Raw genomic sequence first — 17988 nt, forward strand, 5'->3', positions numbered from 1 at the left:
ATACTCTTTGTTCGGCTCACGGCAATAAAAATAACACAAAGTCTAACAAGCACAGCGGACGCTTTGGTCCGATGCATTCAGGATGTTGGTTCGAGTCGTACACAGTAGCTTTAATTGATGTGTCCGGTACGGACGAGGCATTGCAAAAAGAAGGCGATGCATGATGCATTGTCGGCCAGTCACGGTGCAAGCTCCGGCTCATTGATGTCTGTACGAGGCGTAGAGCGGGGAGCCGCGTGCTTACGTTGCGACATACGAGACGTACTGTGGGAGCTGCGTTGTTCAGTCTCTGATGCGAGGCAGTGCGACGCAGATGTGCAGAGCGTACCCCTCTCCAGGTGCGATCGGCAGACTCTAACTCAGCGGCAGTGTACGTGTTCCTACCAGGATGATCCGATGAGGCGAAGCGTGGTACGATGCGTTGTCGCCAGTCACGGTGCGAGCTACGGCTCGGGGACGTCGTTGGTACTAGTCATTTGAGCGAGAGCCACGTTGATTGAGGCGGACGGTGCTTGATACGATGCTTGGCAGGATATGGGTCGATCGTTCGAGGCGTGCACAGCTCCCAGCCTCGTTAACTACGGAAAACAGCGCTTCCCACAGCTCTCTTCGAGGCGGATGAAGTCCACTGGTCCTGGGACTTCGTTCAGAAGGCTAGCTCGCTTCCAAGCCCTTGGAGATCTTTTGGCACTAGTTGAAAATAGTCTTTTAGTCTCTCTCCTCCTTCAGCAGCAAGGCAACCACTGCAGCCCAATCCCCCAGGTCAGGGACAGTATTCCTCCTTCAGCTTTCCCAGTTCCTTCTCTTCAGGCAGAGGTTTCTTCTTGTCAAATCTGGATCTAATTTCTTGGGAGCAGGGCCCCAATACTTATATCCCTAAATCCTTTGTTCCTCTTGGGTAGAGGGGCCTTTGCCCAGCCAAAACCAGTTCTTGAGCACTTTGTGGACATGACTGACTGTTCATTCAGGGAGCAGGCTAGAGACATCACACTCCACAGGAGGTGGAGCCAGCATTGTGGAGGAGAGGCACAGTCCTGTTCAGAGCCCAGGTGCACTCCTCCCACCCATCTGGGTGTAAATCTCTATATTCGCCACCAGGCTAACTAGCTCTGCCCTCTGGGATTCCCCAGCCCTGTCACTCAGAAACCAGACAGCAGATGCGCATCCTAGCAGAGGCGTGCTGAAATGGTTAGGCAAGCAAATACCTACTTTCTAAAAATGATATTTGCAAACACACAATATTAAAATAAACTTTACTAAGATGTATTTTATTTTGAGTTCAGGCATACTAAACTCTAATTTCTACCATGTTCCCTGAGTGTTAGGATTATAGAATATAACAATTCTAACAGCCCATTCTGGTCTATGCGAACAGGTAGCCTTGCAATAGTGAAACAAAAATGGCTGTAATTCACTATTAGGACATGCCTCACACATCAGGGCTTGTCTTACCTTATACTAACAATGCACCCTGCCCCATGGCCTACCATAGGGGTGACTAACATGAAGGAAAGGTTTCGGGACTGGCAAGTGGCTGCACTTGCCCAGTCAGCTTGACAGTACCAGACTGCACGCAGGCTCTGCAGTGGCAGGTCTTAGACACATTTTACAGGGCTGCTTCTGTGGATGGCACAACCAGTGCTGCAAGCCCACCAGCAGCATTTGGATTTACAAGCCCTGGGCACTCCTGGTGCACTGTACTAGGGTCTGACAGTAACCCAAATAAACCAATCATAGAATCCAATCAATATAGCAATTTACACATGGAGCACTGTGGCAGTGGCACAGTGCCCTGAGCAGCTAACACCAGTGAAAACATATGAGGCACAGCAACAAAAAGTGGAAGGGAGACCCACGCCAAGGTGCCAGGTCTAACAAATTGGTTGTTTTTAAGCCTAGCATTGATTGAAATGAATTTTAGTACCCCCAGGCACTATGCCCGTTATCGGTGAGCATAGTGGTTAGTGTCTTGTCCCAGTAAACTCAAAAGCAAGGGGCATGCCCTGTCCCCACGTATGGAGTTGTATTACAATGTCATAGTGCAACTGCCAGTCCCATGTATAATTGTTTATAGAAGTCTATGTATCTGGTTCGTGTTTTATGCCAAACTTATGTAAATCCTGGTTAAGAGGCATCGCGGCACGATACCATAATCATCCACCAGGCACTCGAGTGTACAGAATCTTACCTGAGAAAAGGTTCTCCAATGTCGTAAGGCATGAGGTAGTCCAGGCAGTTCTCTGGTCTGGATTCTTAAGTTCGTGAAACCTGGCATCCGTAGAGGGCTGGGGGCCGCTTCTTGACCAAACAGTTGTTCCAGCAAGAGTGGGCTGTAGCCATTAGGATATTCCCAACCACCTGTGAAATCGTTTTTTTCCAAGCCCAGCAACCATTCGAACACCATAGATCGGTGTATCCCAACCGACCGGTGCCCCAGTTCTGTTGTATGTTGGCATATGCGCTGGCTGACAGGCCATTGCAATTGTACAGCTGCATAATAGAACTCCTATTTTGGGGCACCCAAACCACCCTCCGTCAGGGAGCATATAATTTAAGACACCCATTTCCTGCCATTACCACAAATTAAGGCAGTTAAAAATGCACTCAAGTCCTGAACGAATCAGGGATTAGGATGGGAAGAGCAGCGAAGAAATGCAGCAATCTGGAGAGCACCAGCATATTTAAGATAGCTGCGGCCCATGGGGAAAAGCGGCAGTGCAGTCCAGAAAGGTAGAGAACCTGGTGGTGGTCATTTCCCTACCCCAAATTACTGTCCAGCAAATCCTGAATGATAAACATAGATCTCCAGATATTTAAAGGAGTCACCGGACCAAGGGAGTGTAGTAACCAGGAGTGCCCTAGTTTGTTTGGAGGAGATTAACCTAATTTGAAATAGCTGGGCCTTTTCCCATTTACATTCAATCCTGATGCATGGATAAGCTGATCCAGTAATACCATAAGATTTGGGAGTATTGCTGTATCTTCCTGTAGGTACACCAGCGCATCCTCTGCATACATGTAGATTGTGCCTATGATTGTTAGCTTTTATCCCCCGACCTGTAGCTCGTTGTCTAGGTGCACAAGCCAGTGGCTCAATCGCAAGCGCAAAAATAATTGGAGAGGTGGCGGCCCTGCTGGGTGCTCACTGATGAAGGGGTCGTAAAAGGTGGCACTTGGTTTTTACACATCCACTGGGGAATTATGAGATCCATTTAATGAAGTTGGGGTCCCATTCCTAATTTGTTAAGCACTGCCATCCGGTAGCTCCATCCCAGGGTGTCAAAGGCCTTCTCAGTGTCAGAATGTGACCCAATGGCATTCACCCATCTCACATGCCCAGTCCATTAACATAAAAAGCAGACACAAGTTCAGCAAGGTGTTGTGGCCAGGTACACAACTATTTTGGTTCTTCTGTTTGTACTACAGAGACCAGTTGGTTGACTAATACCCTCCAGAGTGTCCTGTAGTCTGAATTCAGAAGGGTTTAGGGGGGCGGTATGACCCCCCCAAAGTAATGGGTCCCTGTCTGCTTTGGACAAGACTACCAATACTGCCTCCCTGAGGGGTTAGGACCCTTGTCCCGTTGTGTAAGCTTTGGTCTAGGTTTTGAGCAGGTGCAGGACCAGCTGTGTTCTATAGGTGGAATAAAATTCCAGAGGCCAGCCATTTGCCCGGGGGTCTTGCCTTATGCCACCTGCTTTATTGTATCCAATCTTCCAGATTGGAGCTTCAAATTCCACCCACTGCACGGTATGAATGTGGGTGAGTCACTCATTCTAGCAAGGACTGCAGCTAGATCCTCCCCTTGTAGGGCTTTTTATAAGGTGTAATATGAATGAAAAGCAGTATTGATGCAGCCATGCATATCTGAAAGACTATTAGTTATAGATTTTTTTACCTTAGAATTCCCCCAGAAGTCAGACGATGTGGGGAATTTTTCTCTCCGCAGTACCACTGCATGTTAGTAGGTGGTGTTGGTCAACTCTGCCTTGGTTGGCATAGTGACCGCCTGGATGAAGTCACGGTATCTACTTAGACACCACCCCTGCAGGTTGATTTTTTTTTTCCCGCACCAGCCAGCGCAGATCCGGAGAGAGAGTTATCCTTAGTCACTTTTTTGACTAAAACTTTTTTGACTTTTTGACATGTTTTTGGGGTTGTTAGACTCCTGGTGCACGTGGTGTGATATGTTTCCTATGGGAACTGTATCGATATTCCTATTTCTGACCCTTGTCCGGTTAATAATTCAATAATGGCCATACAACGGCACAAACCCGTTCTCTGATTAGGTCATAGCGCATGCTACCATGTTAGGCAAGCACTATTCCTCCAGCCCCCATAGAAAGCATACCGAGTTCTCAAAACAAATCAAACCTCCAGCAACCTGGGAAATCCCCCGCAGCTATTGTTTTGATTTAACCAAGAACTCCAGTAAAGAATGTACGAACGACCAGTTCTTATGACATCCTTATTGACGTATTTATGTCCATCTTTACGTCAATCTCGGCACCTTTCAGGTATAAATATTACCGACATAGCCCTAAGCAAACACACGGTGGTGGTGACTAGATTGGAGCAGCGATACTTGCCGAGGAGCCCAGCTGATGCAGGAAGCCCACGGACGCTGCCCCTCCTTTTTGACGCGCTGAGAGAGAGACGCTGCCTTTTCTCTTGCCGAGAAATCCAGCTCCGGCGTTCCTAGCCGCCCTTGCGGGCAACTGGGATATGGAGTCCTGAGATAGAGATACCAGCCCTCCAGCCTTCTAAATCCCAGGTACTGAACTGAATAACCCCTCACAGAGAATTCTTGAATCAGATCCTTGGCAAAGCAAACTTAACTAAAACTGCTACTTATCTACTCCCACCCACGTATTAGGCCTAGGTCAGGTACACCGGGGTAGGCGTAGTTAGAAGCACCAGTTGAGTACGATTAGTCAATGTATATATGTGTAACTTTTATCCATTTTAAGTATTATATGGCTAAGAAACCATATCAATGCTTTTACAGTATTTTATAATTCTGTTTTTACTGTATGCACTTTACTTAACTATAAGTATTGCAATGATAGCGATTCATTTCTCTTGTACGAGAAAAGAGACTGATCAATAAATAACACCTTTTTTGTTGAACACGCCCGTCTCTTCCTTTTCTCTACAATCTGGTGAAACTAAGAATGCACGTACTGACTGAGTAAAATAAGTTGTCTTTTGTTTTCACACGACTCTAGAGATATCCTCTTGATTAGGGGAGAGCAAAGTTGTCATGTTCTATGGTTGTCAGAAACTAAATCCCTTGTCTATCTATTCGAGAGTTTCTAGTGAGCTCTGAGCTAGCTGGCACACACAACTTTAAGTCTATCGTCAGTAGAAGACCTAGTTAACCACAGTCCTACGTCTATACTATTGAAGATATTATTCCAATGCGCAGAGCCTATTGGGAAAATAGGAACTACACTACAGTAGGGATGTCCCATCGTCTGATCGGCTTTGAGCCTTGACTCCTGTCACAAGCTTGTCTGTCACTGATCCGCATCTCTGGTGCTTTGAGCGCGACCATGACCTGAAGTCGTGCTCTGACTGTCGGGTCATGAACAAAGTCTTTGCGGGAACGGTCCTGAAAGCTTCTGGAGGCCCAGCAGTCAGCTCTGCGCTGCTCGAGGTACCGGTCAAAAGGTTGCGGGACAAGTTGCAGCCACCTCAATCATTCTTCATCGTAGTCTTCGTCATCTGGTAAGTTTAAGCACAAGAAGGCGGAGGCATCATCCCTTCGCCTTCTCCCTGTCAGTCGACTGATACGGAGGGTTGTCTTCCTACAGCTCTGCCCTTTGAGCCTGCTCCGAGCTTCCCTCCCTTCTTGGGAGCCGGAGCGTGCCCTGCCCAGCTTTGTGCATTTTACAAAGCGTTCCTTTTCATCTTTGGGCAGCCCGACTCCACCAGCGTGCCTTCAGGCCCCGCTCACTCTGCTGGGGGCTCTAGGCCTTCGATACCTGAGGCTTCGGCCTGTGTCGCAGGGCCCCCCAAGGATCCATGCCTGATCCAGAGCAGTGCCAATCTACCTCAGCTTTTCCGGTGCCAATGCCTTCGCCAGTTGCTCCCCCTAGACACTGAGCCGGACCGGCATCTGACACTGGTAATAACTCTGGAGGGTACTAATGTACGTACCACTGTTCTTCCCTGGCGTTCCTTATTGCCCTGAGTAGCGGCCAGAGGAGGTTGAGGACTGGGAGGGGTCTGGCACTCTGGCAGACCATCTTGAAGAGCTGGTTTGGAGAGAGAAGTTGGGTGTTGCCAGTGGTCTGGATACTTCCCCTGACCTTGGTATGCTTTCTCCCCTACCATGGCTAGGGAGGCAGGAGCTTCCTACGCTGCAGTGTTGCTTAGGGCGGCTGAGGCCTTGGGCCTTGAGCTTCCTACAGTGGCGGTCAGTACTAACCACCTGACTGAGGTGCTTCAGCCGGCAGCAGCCTCTTCGGAGCTCTTGCTGCCTTTCAATGAGCGGTACAAAAGGGGGTGGTGATGGACGTGAGTCCCAGGCTCTCCACACCACTGGAGTCAAGCTATCCAGGCTGATGAAGGCTGATAGCCAGAAACCGGTCCTTGGATGCTTGATTCTGGTCTGGGAAAGACCTGGCTTGGTAGTTCGGACTGGACTGTTCCCATGAGGCACAGGGTCAGAGCTGATTTGCATATAGCCAGTGTCTAACCCAGGGTGGTGTGCGAAAAAACGATGGATTTAGGCCCAGATCCTTGTACTGGGGTGAATGTATGACATTGTTCTACATTCTGTCCATCAACTGGGTTTTTTGCCTTTCAATGAGGCCATCACTGACCTCCTTCTGGGCTCCTGGTCCAAGATCAGCACAAGGGCTCCTGTTAAGAGGATCGCCTGACTCCACCAACCGGCACCAGGTGTCGCACTTTTCCTCCAACACCCTACCCCTGAGCTTGGTGGTCCAAGCTTCATCTTCGAAACTAAGTGTTTTTCCTAAAGCTCCTCAAGATGGGGAATCCAAGCAGCTGGACCATCTTGGGAAGATGTTTTCTTCCGCCAGCTTACGACTGTGGTCGGTGAACACTGCATGTCTCTTGGCCTTTACACACGTTCAGTGTGGGACACGGTTGCACAAGTGCTGCCACACTGCCTGGAGGAGGGCTGGGCTGTGCTCTCCTGCACTATTGCTGAGGGTCGAGACGCAGCAAAGTTCACTGTCCGGTGTGGCCTGAATACTACCGACTCGCTGGGTAGGATGACTTTCACGTTGGTAGCCCTGGGGTTCTATGCCTGGCTGAGAACATCTGGGTTCTTTGGGGATGTCCAATCTACCCTTTTGGGCATGCCCTCTGATGGCAGTCTCCTGTTTGGTGAGAAGGCGGACAACACGCTTGAGCGCTTCATGGACTCTGGCTGCAGCCATGTCCTCTGGCCTTGCATCAACTTCTCGCCCCATGCAGTTTGCTTGTCGCACCTTTCATGACTATGGAAGGAATGCCCTACCACGTTCCACCCAGAGCCACAGGGCTGCACAAGTCACCCGCCTCTACACTGCCATGGATGTGTGACCCAGCGGCGTAGTTCTGGGGGGCAGAGGGCAGGTCAGTCCACCAATGCCCTCCCTGCAGCTGCCTTGAACCCTTCCTAGTCCACTTTTTAGGGCCACCAGTTGCCAGTGGGCGTTGGGATCCGCCATCACATCCTCCACTGGCACAACACGTTGGACACTCCCCAACACTCCATCGCATGTCAGAGGATCACTTGGTCCTTCTCAGTCAGGAAGTTATAGCTCTGACCCAAGGGAGCGATCGAGCGAGTCCCTATGCCAGGTCGTGGTTGTTGCCTATACTTCATAGTGCCCAAGAAGGACAAAGCGCTGCGTCCTATCTTGGATTTCGGACGTCAATCAATTCCTCTGGAAGAAGTTCAAAATGTTAACCTTGGCTCAGGTCTTGTCTGCCCACGAACCTGGAGACTGGATGGTAGCATTGGACTTGTAGGACACTTACTGCCTCATCCCTGTCCTGCCAGCCCACAGGTGTTACCTATGGTTCACAGTAGGCCACAAGCATTTTCAGTTTACCTTGCCCACCTATGGCCTTAGTAGCGACCCTCGGGTGTTCAAGAAGGTGATCGCGGTGGTCGCAGCCAATCTGCACAGAGCCGGGGTTCTAGTCTCTCCTTTCTATCCCGTTGCAGAGGTTCTCCTCTGCATTCTCTTTGGCCCAGCAGGGCTCTGCTCTGGGCTATCTTTCGGCCTTGCTTCACCTTCATATCAACCTGGTCTTTTCAAGTCCCCTACTGTATATAGGTTTAAGAGCATTACTCACCTCTTAACTCCTATTCCTTTCGTAATGCCCCAGTGGAACTTGAATCTGGTCTTAACTCACCTTGTCTGCTCTTTTCGAGCCACTACATAATTGTCCTCTTAAACTCTTGACTTTAAAAACTGCTTTTCTGGTTGAAGGTGAATGAGCTTCACGCTCCATCTTTTACACCTCCCTTCCTTGTTGTCCACCTGGACAAGGTTGTCCTTCGAACTAGACCTACTTTTCTACCCAAAGGGGGTTACCTCTTTCCACATAGGACAGACCCACCTTTTTCCCGCACTGCATTCTTCCAAGGAGTAGAGGATCCACTGTCTGGATCCAAAATGTGCATTATAATTTTATCTGGATCGCACAAAACCATTCCGGGTAGACCATCAACTCTGTTAGCTACGTGGGTGTCAAAGGTTGGGCTGTGGAAAAACGGACTTTGTTGATGGGGCGTCCTTTGCATTAAGAACTGTTACTCCTTAGCAAAAGGAGCCTCTGGTAGGACTGCACTCCCATTCCACCAGGTTAAAGGCACAGCGACATGGGCATCGCTGCACACGGAACTGGAATGTAGACAGAGGCCTGCATGCAGTGTGCTCTGTTCCAAGAGAATAGATTCTCCGTGATTTCAACTATAGTCTTACAATTTAAACAAACTAATCTTGTGTGAATTCAAATTCTTTTTTAGTAGTAAACATTGTTACTCCAATATCACAATTCAATTATGTTCACCACAGTGATTGTTCACTTTACAATCAACTGATGCGCGTATCACTATACATTAGAATTCATAACAGAATACTGTCAACATTGACATGTGTTCTGTACATTATCCACCACATGATATGTATCACGTCTTATATCTTGTGTATATATATATATATATATATATATATATATATATAATATATCAAAATCCATTTTGGAGAAGCGCCGCCCAATGCATTTCGGGAACGGACGTTCCCTTCAGGGGCAAATACCTAAAAAATACAGAAACATAAAATGACATCAAATAACCAACTAATCTATATGCTTAGTATACGTAGTAGACATAGTAGATATCCACAGGGGGGGTAAGGTCCTATATGACATACAAAATAACCTGCTGTTTTTAGGAATGGAGGAAGTGACAATCTAATCCATTACAAACTGGAGACATAAGCCCTAGCGTTATGGTATGCTGTCATAGGCCGTACGAATATCGCTCATCAGATGTACAACCAGCATCAAAAATACAAAAATACAATGTTCATTTACGGTTAATTAATGCGTGACTGTGACTTGCTAAAATATGAAAGTCCTCATCGACTTTACATGTTTCAAATTTTACTGGCATTACACGTTTCATTAACTATTCGGTGTAAGTTCACAATGAAGTTGCAATGTGTGTATCCCTGTGACTCGAACCAAGTGTCAAAACGCTATGCCTCGTGCTGTGATTACAACAAGTAATATTTTACTGCTAGATATACATGCCAACATTACTAAATGATCAGCAAAACATGTCTCTTACGATCTAACACTGACCTGCAGCTCTCAAGAAATCTCAACCAATGAAGGTATCTGCATAAAATGAACACATCACAGAGGATCTTATTAACTTCGCCTGACCTCAACCGTGAGGTTCTCTATCAAACTATTAGATATGTTCACATACCTATTTGCGTGAATTCAACCGTGAGACCGTCTCTTGGTATCTGTGTTTATTTCAGAAATTAATATTCATACCGAGAATAAACACATGTATCATCATGAATATACTGTACTTCTCACCACCTGTACTGCGTCCCTATATAAATAAATAAAAACCTATGAGGACATTCACAAAATAAATGTATACATATTTCTTGGCTAAATATATCTGTTATTATAACATACACTATACAATGGAAAACATATTTAGAAATTTACAAAGTAGATGTTTGCATGTTTCATGGCTAAATATATCTGTTATTAATCTACACATCATGTAAAGATTCACATAATCCTGTGTTAATGCTCATCCTACACATATATAAAGCCTAAAATTAATACCATGTCTCAGGTGTTGATATTGGAAATGGAGACAATTTAATTGATATACAATCACATACAATACACAATAGTTATATAATAGGGTTCCCTGCCATACCATGATGGATGTAATCCAGGGTCAACAGCTCACTAATGATGTGTATTAATAGTCTGTAGTGGGATAATATGGTGTATGCCAGTCCTCACTTATAGAAAACCGCTTAAATCTAATCTATCGTTAAGTCCTCGTGGTACCAGTGTGCATAAATATTCAATCCAAAATACTTCCCTTTGGAGTAGTTTAGCACTGTTGTCTAGTCCCTCTTTTCTTGCAACAACCTCTGTAATTTGTGCTCTCAATTGTGCAATGTTTTTCATCTAACCAGTGATTCGCAATAGATTTTGTTCTGCTTTTGCACCGAAAGTTGCTTTTATGTTCTGTAAGCCTGGTTTTGAGCTTGCGTTCAGTTTTCCCTATGTACAACTTACCACACGGGCACTTTAAACGGTAAACTATGTTGGTTGTATTAAAATCAGCTGAATGTTTCAACCCTATTTTTTTACCCGAAGTCTGGTGTACAAGGGTGTTGCCCGTTATTATGTTGCAGTGAACGCAGTTTTTACATCTCATGGTTCCCTTATGTAGTTGTGGTTCAAGAGATTTACTGGGAGTTCTGACTATATCCATCAAGTTTCTCCCTCTGGTATATGCAAATATAGGTTTATCCATGAATATACCCCTGAAATTATTTTCATTTTGAAGTAGCTCCCATCTATTCAAAACGATACTTTTAATCTTATTGGATGCTGTAGAATACTTAGATACAAAGGTAAATCCTTTTTTCTGCCGCCTGGAGGTAGGAGTTAGTAGTGATTGCCTATCCCTGATTGCTAGTCTGTCAATGCTTTGATCTAAGATCTCAGTTGGGTACCCTCTCTGCTCAAATCTTGTACGATGTGTCTGCAACTGTTTGACAAATATATCTTCATTCGCACAGATCCTTTTAATCCTTAAAAAATGGGAGTACGGCAGGTTGGTAATGAGACTTTTCGGATGGAAACTGGTAAATAACAGCATGCTGTTACGGTCAGTGGGTTTGGTATGGATATCTGTAACTAATTTGTTCAACAGGGTATCTTTTTTGATTTTAACATCAAGATAAGTCACTTCACTGGTACTGATTGAATACGTAAACTGGATTCTGGGGTTCTTCTCATTTAACTGGGTTATCAGTTTTTCCAAGTCCCTCTGTTCCTTAGCCCAAATCAGAAATATGTCTATAAAACGACAATATTGTACCAGGGCCTATATTCCACATCTCAGTCAATATATATTCATGCTTTAATTTAGACATAAAGATGTTCGCATATGCTGGTGCCCCAGAAAATCCCATACTTGTTCCAGTCATTTCTCCATAGAAGCTATCCTTCCATTTAAAATAACTTATTCAGGCAGAAATGCAGTAATTTGAGAATGAATATACTTTTTTCCTGTTCTAGTAATGCCCATTCCGTGGCTTCCACACCCTGTTCATGATTTATGGATGTATACAGCACCGTTACGTCAATGGTGCACAGCACCCACTTTTGGCTGTACATGTCTTGAATAGTCTCAATCTTATTGAGTGTTGTATCCTTTACGTAGGTACACCACAATTGGACAAACCTTTGCAAGTAGTAATCAAGGTATTTCCCAAGAGGATCAAATATAGACCCACACCTTGCCACTATGGGGCGGAAAGGTGGATCTGTTTTGTGCTTGTGTATTTTTGGTGTTATATACAGTTTGGGTCTCTTTGGGTTATGCGTTGAGATGTTGACCGTCAGAGAATTCCATCAGCCATAGCTTCCTGTAAATATCCGTGGAGTATTTCTTGTAAAGTCGTCGTGGGGTCAATGTCCAGAATTATGTACGTATTAGTATCATGAACATGTTCATCCACTTTACGTGTGTAGTAATCTGTATCCATGATAACAAGGGCACCGCCCTGGTCAGCTGGTTTTAAGGTTAAATTCTCATTCTGAATATGGATTGAATGGTTCTGTAATCGTGTTTTGTGAAATTTGTTTTTATAGTTGATTTGTACTGAATTTTCATCAGGTCACGTTTCACTGTCTCCTCAAAGAAATCAATTATCTTGTGAGAAATGGGTGCCTGGTATTTACTTTTAGGTTTAAAAAAAGGTATCTACAGTGTCCCTTTGTTCATCTTGCGGTTGTTCCATCACATTTGAAAAATAATGACGTAGTCTCAATTTACGTATACATTTGCAAAGTGCCACATTTGTTTCCAACAAAGTGGTGTCATTTGTAGGCACAAAGGTCATGCCTTTTTTTAAGGTCATAAGTTGTTGCTTGGTCAGTGACATTGAAGAGATGTTAATAATCAAGCTACATTCTTTCCACTGCGTAGTGTTCTTCCCTTGTCCTCTCCTTGTGGGCGGCTTGCCTGATCTAATACTAACTGCTGTTTCTGTGGTGGGGGTGGCTGCCCTGACAGAGCCTGTAACAAAAAAGACCCTGTAGTAGATGTGGTAGCTCCTGTTTCATTGATCTGTGTCACAACCGATGATTGAATCATTGGGGTTGACCCAGTTTTAGTGACTGGTGGTCGTGTGGCCGAGTTGTCCTGATCTGTGGTGATGCTCTCTTCGCTAGATGTGTTAGTCTTATGGGTGCTGAAACGTTTTTTTTATAAATCTCCGCCCAGGTGTACACCTCATAACTTGTAATCGATAGTATCGCGCCGATACTTTCTCAGGGCTCGACAAATCCGAAAAATGGTACTAGTCCTGCAGGTCTAGTACCATGGAAAATCCCCTCGACCTGACTGCAACCCACTTGACCTCCGTCTCTGAAAACGGAGCAAAAGTGACAAGTTAACAAGATTTAAAGGCATCTTTATTGCTCATTTCCTTACAAAGGACAAAAGTTAGTTTGACTTCCTACTCGCCAGAAAGGGCGAGTAGGACCTAAAAATAGCTCGTCCTCATCCATTCTCCCTCGCAAATGCGAGCGGGCGAGTGGATTTGTCGAGCCCTGTTTCTGATTTTACCTTCTTGGAGTTCTTTGTTATAACGATCCAATTTTAAATCTTAAAGTTTTTGCCCAAGTTTGCGGTTCAATGCTTATTTCAAGTTCTTTTTTAAGGGTGAAAATCTCTTCGTCTATCTCCCTGATGGTCCGGGACAATTCCTCTATAATTAACAAAATAAGATCCAACGAGCACTTATTTAATATTGAAAACCATTTATCCATGAACTGTGGGTTTAAATGGAACTTAAACAGCATTGGTCGTAACGCTATTCTCAATCCACACGGAATACGTGTGGCACGATGGTATTGTGTGCAGTCGTTGATTAAGTTGCCTTTGCTTCTGGTATTCAAGTTGTTTTAACCTTTGCATGGTGGATCCCCCGTGAGTGTCTACTAGTTTGATCTCATTTATAAGCGCATATATATCAGTCGCTTCTTCAGTTGAGTAGGTCATTGTTGCTCTATTTTCTGTGATATGCGTTATGCTGTCAAAAGATGCCATGTTATAAACTGATAACTTTTAATTGTACTCTAGTGGTGCTACCTCCAGGAGCCAAAGTGATGTACTAAATACGGGGGGGTAGAGGAGCACTCGTATATTTAAACACTTTAATATGTTTATCACACTTAACTAAGGGGTACAACACTACTGATTGTGTTGGCTACACAATGTGTGAAAACTGAACTGGAATGTAGACAGAGGCCTGCATGCAGTGTGCCCTGTTCAAAGAGAATATATTCTCAGTGATTTCAACTATAGTCTTACAATTTGAATAAAAAAAAACTAATTTTGTGTGAATTCAAATTCTTTTTTAGTAGCATTGTTACTCAAATATCACAATTCAATTATGTTCACCAGTGATTGTTCACTTTACAATCAACTAATGCGCATATCACTATACATTAGAATTCATAACCGAAATAATAACAATGTTTACTACTAAAGAATTTGAATTCACACACGATTAGTTTGTTTGTTTTTTATTCAAACCTGCTAGATACTTTGGGGAAAGAGTAGCCTCCTAGACTGCAAACTTTTGGCGCATCTCCAATACACAATCACTGTTAGCTAGGTATGACAGGGCACATTGGGATGAAATAGAGCAGTTGCTCAAATTTCTACCTGATCACCAGTCAAAGGCGCAATACCTAGTGTGGGAGGGACTGCTCATTTCCAATCATTCTATCTGGTGCGTCCTAGATGCTGCAGACGCTGCAGACGGAGCTTGTCAACACCAGCCTTCCTTTTAAGAAGGCATGCCTGGCTACGTACTTCAGGATTTTAACCAAAGGTTCAAACTTCTATCCTGAACATACCATTTGACAAGGAACAACTCTTTGGCCCTGTGTTAGATTACTCACTAAAAAAAAATTAAGGACACCGAATTTGCTATATCTGTGGGAGCCCTTCAATTAACCCCAGGACGTTCCTTTCGGCGCTCCTACTGCGGAGGGTCAGGCTACTTTAGAGTGGGTTGGAGAGACTACAATGGCCACCAGTAACATTGCCAAACTTACCGGGACGCCATCGGGCGGTGCCGTGAGGGGAACGGCGGTTGCAGTCAGGACACCCGGACCACACTTCCCAGCAGCCTGTGGGGCAGCGCGCCCGTGACGCGCAAGGAGCGCCCGGAGGCGCTACAAAAACGCTGACCCCCACGAGGCCAGGGGGGACACCAGTAACATTGCCAAACTTACCGGGACGCCATCGGGCGGTGCCGTGAGGGGAACGGCGGTCGCAGTCAGGACACCTGGACCACACTTCCCAGCAGCCTGTGGGGCAGCGCGCTCGTGACGCGCAAGGAGCGCCTGGAGGCGCTACAAAAATGCTGACACCCCTCTCGCCCCGTGAGTCGCGCGCGGGAGAAGCCTGGGACAAGGGCGGGCCCTCTGTGGCCCTCAGAGGCCGGAGGAGGACGGGACGGGTGCAGCCCCTCAACATCTTCACCCCAAGGTATTTGACAAATCTGACTTTGAGTACGGGTAGTTGTATTGAGGACTAAGGATCATGGTCCCAATTGAATAAACTTTTGGACTGGGAGTTTGAACATACTGATCACCAGTCATCTGTTGTGACTGGATTTAGAGATCGTGTGGCCATTTATTATTTGCCCCAGGTATCCGGGTATCTGCATAAACGTATATTGAAGTGCCTAACAAGTCTCTAAGCGTGATAGACTCAGTATACTATCACCCACTGTCACCATGTCTCCAAGGGGGAGTCGTAGCAGAACAGCAGCTGCTGCGGGTAGCTCTAAAACTGGCCCTATTAACTTTATTATCAAGGCCAATGATGCTATAAACCAGGGTATATCTCTTCTTGAACGCAGGGTCTCACAAGATCTTGCCCACGCCAAACGTTCGTCCCTGGAACTTATCGCCTCTGCTACTACACCCGCCCAGGTCTTGCCTGTCAACATTAGACCCTTATTACATAAGAGTGTTGATATTCATACCATCCCTAATGAAGTAAATCTATCCGCCTCTATCCCCCTGATAGATTCTGACACGGACACAGATATTAGTATGGATTTAGAGAAGACTCTGGATTTACACATGACCCCCACCCCCGAAATTATAACAGTAGAAAATATGAGGGAATCTAGGGGCAGACGTGAGGGTGCCATTCAAAAAACACAAAAACAATATGCACTTAAGCCCCAACCCTCAAAGGTCAGTAAACAAAATCAAATTGGGAGCGATGTCAATTCTAAATCCAACACAAGCAGGGTAATGGAGAATACTAAGGGTGTCGAGGATGAAGAAAGAGAGGAGGAGCAGCAGGGTGGGTTAGTAGCAAAGGATGGTGAAACAAATGACAATACTGTAGCAGTAACCGACTTTATGTTGGCAAAATTGGGTGAACTTCTCAGCATCTATCTATCCCCATTGAAAGCAGACTTACTAGGATAGAAAAGCAAATAGCTGAACTAATTATTCCTATTAAGAGCCTATCCACAACAAATACTGTAACTGATATAACTAAATCTACTTCCACCAAAATAGCGGGTCCCGCACTTAACACCCCTCAAGCACTAACTACAAATATAGTTATTACACCCAAACCACCTCCAGTTCCCCCGAAGGGGATAAGTGTTAGCCAACCAACAGCTAATTGTAATAATGCAGCCCCAGTTATAAGGAAGGATCAGAATACTAAACAGACTAGTGTGCCTATGGTGGGCCACCTTTCAAACCCCGTAAATGCTTCCACCTTGGTCCAACCGTTACGAAAAACAACTAGACAGGTTCCTTCCTGTATCAACCTTCCACCAAAATGCGGGGCTTATGTCCTCGTCCTAGTTGATGTCTCCAAACTAAGGAAGGACCAAGAGGAAACTCCTATATCCCTTAAAAACAAGACCTTACATTGGTTAATTGCAAATTGCAATTTTCCTATAGAAGGTGCAAGGGAGATTATTAATACCCAGAGTGGGTTGGATAGGCCCACTTAGAAAAAAGTTTGAGGGTGATTGTGTTACAATTAATTTTAAGAACCCACAATGGGCAGAGAGAACTTTAGCAAATGCCCCACTACCCTCAACACATGAATTTAACACCACACTCCTTCCACTTGGCTATTTTTATAGACACCTGATACCCCTAAAACAAGTTACGATGAATCACCCCATCACCACTCATCAAGATTTGAATTTTGGTGCGAGGATCAAATCTCCGCTCTTTTTACAAAATCAGGATTCTGGCCATATTAATGGCCATAATTGGCGGAATCAGATCCCAATGTCAGTACCCTTTTCCCATCCCCCGCATCATTTTCAATTCTCAAACACGCACCAATATAACTATACAGATATGTCTTATCCTGCTCCTGACCTCCAACAGTTCCAGCCCTTAACTGAAGTAAGGTCAATAGTCAACATTCCCACACATAATCGATTCGAATACTTCTCTAACTTAGACGAACAGGATTGACTGACTATAATGCCCAACATGGATATTCCTAGCCAAGCCATAGTCAGTATACAAGAGGGACACCCAGCAACAGTTACGGACCATCAGGCTCTGAATGGCACATATGAAATTATGGAATCGGTGCCCGCTAATTGTAATTTCCCTGTTGCTGTTAACATGACTCTTGAGGAAGCAGGGAGTGCTGGGGTAAGGCCAGGCAAATGCTGTAATATCCATGGATTATCAATCCTAAATTGGAATGTCGCAGGATTAGAATCTAAGCTACTGGATCCTGCATGGACTGAGATAATTAATGATGCGGATATTCTTATGTTTCAAGAAACATGGGCCGTTGGAAATTTGTATATTGAGGGCTATCATTGTTTCAGCCTAACTTCACCGAAACCGTGTTTTGGCCGAGCAATAGGTGGCCTATTCGTTGGGATTAAGATCCTTGCAGGCGGTACAATCAGAAACCTGCAGAATGATGGTCCTGTTAATCCCAATATCCAGTTTCTTGAATATAAGTTGAAGTCAAAGACCACAGTTTAATTAATTTTTACAATAATGATTTTTATAATGTACCGAACAAGAATTTTATGGCATTATCCAAGGTTTTAAGTACATTGGAATGCTCCCTTTTAGCAGACAACAAATCAGGTATTTTATTAGGGGGTGATTTCAATGCAAAATTAGCAGTGAGTGCTGGATCTGAAA

The 17988-nt window shown here is 45.0% G+C and overlaps 1 protein-coding gene across 5 annotated transcripts in view; it reads left to right on the forward strand.

Moving 5' to 3' along the window:
- Nucleotides 1-17988, forward strand: part of CPEB1 (cytoplasmic polyadenylation element binding protein 1) — a 640111-nt gene that overhangs the window by 139589 nt on the left and 482534 nt on the right. The gene's annotated exons all lie outside the window — the stretch shown is intronic.

The sequence above is a fragment of the Lissotriton helveticus genome, chromosome 3_2 (assembly GCF_964261635.1).
Source record: "Lissotriton helveticus chromosome 3_2, aLisHel1.1, whole genome shotgun sequence".
Classification (NCBI taxonomy): Eukaryota; Metazoa; Chordata; class Amphibia; order Caudata; family Salamandridae; genus Lissotriton; species Lissotriton helveticus.